The 10,134-nt window shown below is 45.9% G+C and overlaps 1 pseudogene; it reads right to left on the reverse strand.

Annotated features, from left to right (window-relative positions):
• Positions 1–8,684: 8,684 nt before the first annotated feature.
• Positions 8,685–8,823, reverse strand: LOC119296211 (annotated as a pseudogene).
• Between the last annotated feature and the right edge of the window lie 1,311 nt (positions 8,824–10,134).

The raw sequence follows: 10,134 nt of genomic DNA on the forward strand, positions 1-10,134 counted from the left end.
GTCAGCAGGTATGAGAAAACCTGCTGATCCCGCGCGTACCACACACCGAACTCAGGGTTTGGCGCCTTCGTCTTGGTTTTGCCGTCGTCGCCGGTGACTTCAATGGTCGTGGGCGGAGGCGGCTGCTCGGTGTTGAGGAAGCTTGCCATCTGCGCTCCCCTGATGGCTGAGAGCACCGTGGCGCGCCATAAGGCCTCGTTCCCTCTCGTAAGCTTCTCGCTTGCGTTGTGTGCAAACGGAGACGAGGGGAAGGAGTTTGCGGAGGAAGAGCTCGCCATGGATGAACCCCAGGTAGGCTCTGATTACCATAAAAAAAAGAGGTGAAGCGTATGCCTCCTGGCAGGGATGCGTGCGTGTTAAATAGCAAGACAAGATTACATCGGTTGGCAGGTTGTTGTGTTAGCTTGACCCCTCATCCAAGACTATACAAGATAAGGATCTCTAATCTCCAACAACATGCCCAAGTTACAACACACGCACACAAGTTACACGCCGTGACATATGTCACGTTACAACTACAGCCATATCATTTAACATGCTCCCGGCGGTGCCCTGACCAGGGTGCTCGCCTCGTTCAAACGCCTATATGGCCCAGACCAGGTCAGGCAGAGGTTGGATCCCTTCTTCAAGCCAGGTAACTAAAACAAGCAAACAACTTCCACACGACTCCTAGACAAACTTCGGCCGTAGCACGACATATTGTGGACATCCACAAAAACTGCTCAAAAACTATAGAAGCGAAATTCCAGACACCTTCCAATTCTAGTATACAAGTCGAACCCTAATATATCTTATCTTAGGACTACTACTAATTTGGACTGATTTTATACTCCCCGTATGCTGTTGTAAGTTTGACAAGATGAGAGTATATATGCTGCTACAACATCACTGGGTATCTGTTTCTTTAAATAGCTTTTGACGACTTGCAATAAATATCACATCAATGCTTTTCTTTCAGAAATATTGTACCACAACTTTAAATTGGCTCAGGATACACGGACATAATGTATTTTAACCCGAGTCTGAAAATCTAACGGTATTAATTAAGAATATATTTGTCTAGTTGATCAGCTGAAAATCACTAAAAACACTGTCCGACGCAGCCACACAGGGCACCACTAGCAGGCATTGCTATGAACACACATTACACGAAAGCCGCCAAGGACAAGGCCGCCACTGAGGTTTCTCTTTAAGTGTTCTGGTCAGCACACCTACTCGAGGCAACGACTCCGATATCACTGTAAAAGACTGTATCAACACGCTGCAATTGCTACACAAAGCCTACACAGTGAATCCCGAATTGTTGGGCACACGTGCCAACAATTAGGTAGCTCTGATTTCGCCACAAAATGATCACCGGCAAAACCCACTCCACAAAAGCCTTGATATAAGTTTATTTGGGGAAAATAAACTGATGACTACCCTAAAAAAAATATAAGTTGCTTTAATCGACAAACTCAGATGTTTGCACCTAAAATCAGCAAGTGTTCTATGAAACGGAAGCCAAAATAGAAGAGGCATCTCGTTTCTGTTCCCCTCAGCAAATCTTTACCTACCTAACATAGGCACTTTTAAGTTTTAGTACCCTGTTTCCGCTAATAATAAAATAAATAAATAATACCCTGTACAACACTTGTATGATTCTACGAGTGTATAGATGCTCGTACCCTCCGAGTATGATTGATATCTAACTGGCATTTAAACTTGATTGATTAGAAGTTCAAAATGACGTACAAGAAGAGCTATCTTTATTTCACCACACATTTCTTGCTTTTATTGCCAGAGGCAAAAGGGGTTAATTAATACACTGACTCCTGGCAAATGGATGACACATACAGATGTTGCTGAGAGTACAGTAATATGAAGTCAGTGACCATCAGTGTGCACATAGAAGAAATTCTTGATTTCTAAGATGGAAGGAAATCAATCAGTTCAGAACTTCCCATTTCATATAATGAACACAATTTATTTCCAAACATCAAGCTCCATGATACTGATAGTAATCTCCATGCGCATATTCATTTGTTTACATTGACCCAGCAACATTCATGAGGAAATTGTTCCTGATTGGCAATTTGCAAGAAAATACAATGTGGAGGAAACATTAGTATATGACAGTCTTTCAATTAAACAATATATAAATGCACAGTCTCTGACGGAATACATTCATATGGAAGAGTACTTCAGTGTTTCTACTAAATGAACTCCTGCTCGATGTACCCATGAGTACCTAACATACATTTTTTTCCACTGGATTAAAATGAACAACAATAGTGAAATGGAAAATGTGCAAGCGGAGATATGTCAATCAGTTGTCCATTCCTTATGGAAAACGCTTGAGCTAGAATCATTAACAAAGAGTGATGTTGTGCATCATGATATCACGTCTAAGCTTCAGTGGCAGACGTGGAAATTCCTTAGCCCATGTCGGGAGGCTCATGCTTCTGAATTATTTGCCGTCATGCTCATGAGGTGGTAAAAATTTTAGCTTCACAGTCATGCACATATAAGAAGTACCTCGACCAGTCGATGTCACAATATTTTTCTGTTAGTCGTTTAGTCCCTCCATCCCAAAATAACGGTTTCAACTTTTGTACTAAATTCACTACAAAGTTGTATTAATCTTGAGACACTTATTTTGGGACAGAGTGATACTGTATACAGGTACAATGTAAAGCTTTGGTGATACAATGCTTGTTCTGCAGTTGCACATATTAACGACCGATATCGATGGGGCTTTAATTTTCTCCCATAAAAAGATGAAGTATTAGCTGAAGCTGAATTGGATTAGGTTGTGTGTGTATGTAAGATTCCTAGTAAATTACTCTAGTTTCCAACAGAATTTGATGGCGATTAACATGCACTTGCAACATCTTTTATGAATATATCCACCGCTGGGGTGTCCTACGTTTAGATTGTTGAATCTCAGGCATTCCTTTTCTCAGGAAATTTTTTGAAATTACTACGTTCCCCAACAGGTGGGACCCGTCACAGCTGGAGACGAGGGGCGGGATAGACATTTCGGCGTCGCCCCCACTCTGTTCACCAAACACGATTCTGGAACGAGTCCATCGCCGGAGCTCACCTCCACCGAGACCGCACCGGCCGTTGAAATGACAACACTCTGCTACGAGGGAGAATCCCCCGAATCCACAACTGTATGAACACACTGATCATGAACATGCTTGATAGTTAGGTTCAAACTTCGAACTCTGCGCAAATGGAAAGCCAGAAAACGAGCCCGCGTCAATGAATTTGCATAGATGGAATGCATACCTTTCTCACCTGGCCATGGAGGAGGGTCGATGGGTCGTCGTTGGTGTTGGACCTGCTGAAGCAGTAGCTGATTTACTGGCGGTGGCGGGGCAAGCGAACCCCTGGTGGAAGGAACTCCGGTGGGATATTGGCAATCTCCTCCACCGACGGGGGCATGATGTTGAGCCGTGATGGATTCGCCGTCCTGAAATTCACCCACCGTGCTACCTGGATTGGATCCGTTGATTCGGCTTCCTGGATCGCCCAGAAGAGGAGCTCCAGATCCGAGCAGCCATTGTCCCGACGAAGCGTGCGCCCTCGACGAAGTTCACATGGCATATGATGCGGAGGTGAATGTCCGCACACTTGTCCCTGTATGGGAATCGCTCCAGCACCACCCGTCGCATCTCCAAGCGAGCCTCCGGTGAATTCGCATCGATCTGGGGCAGCGGCGCCACTGTAGGAGGTGGGAGCGCCAATGGCTCAGCTACCCGCGTTGCCGGCGCAAGTCGGCGGATCCGAAGCCCGCGGCGGCGCGCTCCATCCATGTTTGTTCATAGTTGGGGAATTGGGGCGGGGATAGCTCGATGAGATGCGGGGGTAGGTGGGAGGGCGAGTAGTGTGCCGATTTTGTTTCGCCTCAGTCGCGTCGCCCGAGGAAGGAGGAGCCATGATTTTCAACAAAGATATCATTGCTTTCTAGTAATCTAAATCTAATTAGTCTGTGTAACAAAAACCATAACTCTATTTCTGGTTCCATATTCAACTATATATTGGGGTAATCTCTTACAATGAGCACAATTGTTAGATGTTCGACACTAAATCCTATTCGTTCTCTAGAGTCAGGTTTAACGCCAGGGTGACTTGGCATGTAGGACGCACGACGTGATCTGATGCAATACATTTTAGGATGAGAAGGCTGCAAGACGTGAGTGACTCCACCCAAAAAGAAGGATGAGCTGATTAATTAACGAACTAAGTAATCTCGATTAAAGACACTCTTTTAGCTCTTCAAATGATTTACAACAGACGGAATAGTTGTTCCCCGCAAAAAAAAAGAAGAGTTATATTTGCATGGGAGGCTCTACGATCGATCTGGTACGTGCATGGGCTAGCTCCGTGAACTGCGAAGGCATGCGTTCTGCTTCATGGTGTTCGTCAGCTAGGAAAGCATCTGTGTCCTCGCACACTGCTAGAGCAAGCATGACACGCCCGTCGGTATTGCATCGTAGTGCCTCATGGTGTGCTCTAAAAGAAAAGAGGTGAAGCGTATGCCTCCTGGCAGGGATGCGTGCGTGTTAAATAGCAAGACAAGATTACATCGGTTGGCAGGTTGTTGTGTTAGCTTGACCCCTCATCCAAGACTATACAAGAGAAGGATCTCTAATCTCCAACAACCTGCCCAAGTTACAACACACGCACACAAGTTACACGCCGTGACATATGTCACGTTACAACTACAGCCATATCATTTAACATCCTTCCTCAATCTAAACGTGTCAAGGTTGAGATTGTTCTTGAAGGCTTGTAGTTGTCGAATCTGTAACGGTTTTGTAAAACCATCCGCCACTTGGTCTCCTGTTGGAATGAATCTGATCTCCAACAATTTCCTAGCAACCCTCTCTCTGACAAAGTGAAAATCAATCTTTATGTGTTTAGTCCTTGCATGAAACACTGGGTTAGCTGAGAGATACGTTGCCCCAAGATTATCACACCATAGGCAAGAAGTGCTTGTTCTTCTTACTCCTAGCTCATCTAATAGAGTTTCCATCCACATTACCTCAGCTGTTGCATTTGCCAGAGATTTATATTCTGCTTCAGTACTAGAGCGAGAGACTGTTGCTTGTTTCTTTGCATTCCAGGATATGAGGTTAGAACCAAAGAAAACAGCAAATCCACCTGTACACCTTCTGTCATCAGGACACCCTGCCCAATCTGCATCAGAAAAGGCACTAACAATTGTTGAGGGTGATTTACCTATTTTCAGTCATGTACCTGCACTTCCTTGAACATATCTCAATATCCTTTTTACTGCTGTCCAATGAAGTGAAGTAGGGGAGTGCAGAAATTGACAGACCTTGTTAACAGAGAAGGATATATCAGGTCTTGTCAAAGTTAAATATTGTAGTGCACCCACCACACTCCTATATTTAGTCCCTTCCTCTGGACTCAACAACTCTCCTTTATGCAATGATAATTTTTCTGTTGTAGATAAAGGTGTACTGGAGGGTTTACAGTCTCTCATACCTACACGCTTGAGTATATCCTTGGCATATTTTTCCTGAGTCACCAATATACCATCATGTACCTGTTTTACTTCTATGCCAAGGAAATAATGTAATTCTCCCAAGTCCTTGAGAGCAAAGTCATTCTTCAAGTTTCTGAGTAAAGCTGAGGTGGCTTGTGGAGAGGAGCTAGCAACAATTATATCATCTACATATATAAGCATATAAATGATCACCTTCTCATTTTTGAAGAAAAACATAGAAGTATCTCCCCTTGAGGGTCGGAAACCAAGTTGTTGAAGCTTTGTGCTTAGTCTTGAGTACCAAGCTCTAGGTGCCTGTTTCAGACCATACAGTGCTTTGTCCAATTTACACACATGTTGTGGTTTGGTGCCATCCACAAACCCAGGTGGTTGCTTCATGTACACCTCCTCCTCGAGAATGCCATGTAAGAACGCATTCTGTACATCCAATTGGCGAAGAGTCCATCCCCTGGAAACAGCAATAGACAGAACAAGTTTAATAGTAGCTGCCTTGACTACTGGACTAAAAGTGTCTTCATAGTCAATTCCATAACGTTGTTTAAACCCCTTTGCTACTAGTCTAGCTTTGTATCTATCTATTGTACCATCAGAATTCCTCTTAATTTTGTATACCCATTTGCAATCTATAATGTTTCTACCTTGTTTAGGTGAGACTAGATGCCAAGTTTGATTTTTCATAAGTGCATCATACTCTACTTCCATAGCTCGTTTCCAGTTTTTATCATCTAGTGCTTCAGCTAGATCACAAGGTTCACCAGTAGCAGCAAAGTTTACTACTTTGAAATTTTTACCATACCTGGCCGTTCCATCTTTAGGAACAAGTGGTTTAAAAATACCTCTTTGTGACCGTGTATTGGGTCGCTCCGGTTCAACAGTCACAGAAGATCCTGACGTTGTAGACAATCCTGCAGCCGGTTCTGGACGCGGTCGGACCTGGGGATCGGTCCTATCGGGAGGCGAGGCAGAGGTGCGTCCAGGCGACACACGTCCGGGAGTCTGCGCGCGTCCAGGCGACACACGCCCGAGAGTCCGCGCCTCCTCATCATTGGGTGATGGCGACGCATTGGACGCACCTGCGTCAGCCCGCGCACCCAACCGCGAGCCTGGCCGCGTGTCACCCGTGGATGGGCTGCCCGCATCAGGTGGGGTAGCTGCGCCAGCCGGAGTGCGCGGTTCCGCCTCTGAGTCTATGCACGCGCCAGATGCAGCAGCGCCGCCGGATCTCTCGGGATCCACATGCGCAGGCGAATCTGCCCTGCCACAGATCTCTCGGGATCCGTATGCGCAGGAGGATCTGCTCCGTGTCCCGAGCCAGGCCGATTTGGCTGTATCTGCTGCATAAAATCATGGCCAAAACCAGTGTTTTCTGCTACATTTTTTTCACTGCGGCTTCCTGCATCATCAGAACCATTAGTAGTCCTATTAATCATTTGATCATCAACTAATTCTCCCCCTTGATCGGTAGGATTAAGAAGGTTAGGAGGAAGAAGAAGAATCTCAGCCCTTAGACGAGCGCCGGCATTAGGATGAAGGGCCGCAAAAGGAAACATATTTTCATCAAATACCACATCCCTAGAAATGTATACACGCCCTGTAGAGATATCAAGGCACTTGTAGCCTTTGGGCAGGTTACTATAACCAAGAAAAGGATATTGCTTTGATCGGAATTGAAGCTTATGTGTATTATATGGACGTAGATTGGGCCAACAAGCACACCCAAAAATTCTAAGAGAGGAATAATTGGGAGTTTCACCAAATAACCTAGTAAGAGGTGTTTCATGATTTATGACCTTGCTTGGAACCCTATTGATCAGATAGGTTGCGGCAAGGAAGGCCTCATCCCAAAACTTCAAGGGCATAGAGGCTTGAGCGAGCAAGGAGAGGCCGACCTCAACAATGTGACAGTGTTTGCGCTCAGCTGACCCATTCTGCTGATGAGCAAGAGGGCATGATACATGGTGTGAAATACCAATTTTGGTGAAGAAAGAGTTCAACTTTTCGTACTCCCCTCCCAATCTGTTTGGAGGGCAAGAATCTTGCGATCAAAACGTCGTTCAACAAGGTTTTGGAAGTCATGAAATTTCTAAAAAACTTCAGATTTGTGCTTGATGAGATAGATCCATGTGAATTTACTAAAGTCATCGATAAAACTCACATAGTATTTTTTTTCTGCCTACTGTTTCAACAGCAGGACCCCACACATCAGAAAAGACAAGTTCCAAAGGAAATTTAGATTCACTCAAGGATCGAGGATAAGGTAACTGGTGACTTTTGCCCTTTTGGCAGGCGTCACATACATGCTTATTGCTATCATTATTGACACACGGGAGTTTATTCTCACTAAGAATCTTCCTAACAACTATGGAAGAAGGATGACCTAAACGTCTATGCCACCAATCCAGAGGTGGTTTGGTGACATTGAGCACATGCTTCTTGACGTTTCCCCCGGTGTGTTTGACAGGATAGAGCCCTCTTCTACCCCTGCCTCGAAGTAGAACCTTCCTCGTTTCCAGATCCTTGATGAGAAAAAAATGAGGGTGAATTTCAACAATAGTATTATTGTCAAGAGCAAGTTTACTTGCAGAAATCAAATCTTTTGTTGCCTCCGGAACATGAAGGACATCTTTTAGATGAAGATTACGATCTGGGGTAGAAATAGTTGCATAACCAATATGATCAATGGACATACCTGATCCGTTTGCAGTATGAATCTGATCACCGCCCGTGTACCTCTCCCGGACGGTCAGCTTCTCCAGATCGCTCGTAATATGGTCGGTTGCACCACTGTCCATGTACCAGTTGGTGTCAACCCCATACTGATGAGTAGCCATATTGGCCGAGCGCTCCTCTCCTCCCTGATATGAGGAGTCGTAGCGCTTCCAGCACTTCCAGGCAGGGTGGCCAACTTTTCCACATATCTGGCACACCGGTTTGGCAGAGGAGTTGTTGTTGTAGTTCCCCCTGCCTCCCGAGTTGCCTCGACCACGGCCGTGGTCACCACCACGGCCACGGTCACCACCACCGCCTGGTTTGTTGTTGAAGCCGCGACCACCGCCGCGATCACCATTGCCGATGGAGTTGTTGTTCTTGTTGAAGCTGCGTCCACGCGCCGCCGCATTTGCGGACGACTGAGAGGACCCGCCGCGAAGATTCAGGCGAGTCTCAAAACTCAGAAGCTGTGAGAACAGCTCCGGGATCTTGACAGGTTAGACCCTAGAACACATGGCCGACACCATTGGGTCGTACTCCTCATCCAGTCCAGCAAGGATGTGGGAGATCACCTCTTCCTCGTCCAAAGGCTTCCCTGAAGCAGTTAGTTCATCACACAGGGTTCAGACCTTACCAACATACTCTGTGATCGTGGAGTTGCCCTTCTGAAGATTGGCTAGGGCGATTCTGACGTTGACGGTCTGCGCCCTGGTGTGCGGCGCGAGCATCCCTTGCACCGTGTTCCACAGCTCGGCCACGGTGTGGCAGGTTGCCACTTGGACGGCCATCTCGCGCGGTAGCGTAGTCAGCAGGTATGAGAAAACCTGCTGATCCCGCGCGTACCACACACCGAACTCAGGGTTCGGCGCCTTCATCTTGGTTTTGCCGTCGTCACCGGTGACTTCAATGGTCGTGGGCGGAGGCGGCTGCTCGGTGTTGAGGAAGCTTGCCATCTGCGCTCTCCTGATGGCTGAGAGCACCGTGGCGCGCCATAAGGCCTCGTTCCCTCTCGTAAGCTTCTCGCTTGCGTTGTGTGCAAACGGAGACGAGGGGAAGTTTGCGGAGGAAGAGCTCGCCATGGATGAACCCCAGCTAGGCTCTGATTACCATAAAAGAAAAGAGGTGAAGCGTATGCCTCCTGGCAGGGATGCGTGCGTGTTAAATAGCAAGACAAGATTACATCGGTTGGCAGGTTGTTGTGTTAGCTTGACCCCTCATCCAAGACTATACAAGATAAGGATCTCTAATCTCCAACAACATGCCCAAGTTACAACACACGCACACAAGTTACACGCCGTGACATATGTCACGTTACAACTACAGCCATATCATTTAACATGCTCCCGGCGGTGGCCCTGACCAGGGTGCTCGCCTCGTTCAAACGCCTATATGGCCCAGACCAGGTCAGGCAGAGGTTGGATCCCTTCTTCAAGCCAGGTAACTAAAACAAGCAAACAACTTCCACACGACTCCTAGACAAACTTCGGCCGTAGCACGACATATTGTGGACATCCACAAAAACTGCTCAAAAACTATAGAAGCGAAATTCCAGACACCTTCCAATTCTAGTATACAAGTCGAACCCTAATATATCTTATCTTAGGACTACTACTAATTTGGACTGATTTTATACTCCCCGTATGCTGTTGTAAGTTTGACAAGATGAGAGTATATATGCTGCTACAACATCACTGGGTATTTGTTTCTTTAAATAGCTTTTGACGACTTGCAATAAATATCACATCAATGCTTTTCTTTCAGAAATATTGTACCACAACTTTAAATTGGCTCAGGATACACGGACATAATGTATTTTAACCCGAGTCTGAAAATCTAACGGTATTAATTAAGAATATATTTGTCTAGTTGATCAGCTGAAAATCACTAAAAACACTGTCCGA

Source organism: Triticum dicoccoides, chromosome 1A (genome assembly GCF_002162155.2).
Source record: "Triticum dicoccoides isolate Atlit2015 ecotype Zavitan chromosome 1A, WEW_v2.0, whole genome shotgun sequence".
In the NCBI taxonomy this organism is placed as follows: domain Eukaryota; kingdom Viridiplantae; phylum Streptophyta; class Magnoliopsida; order Poales; family Poaceae; genus Triticum; species Triticum dicoccoides.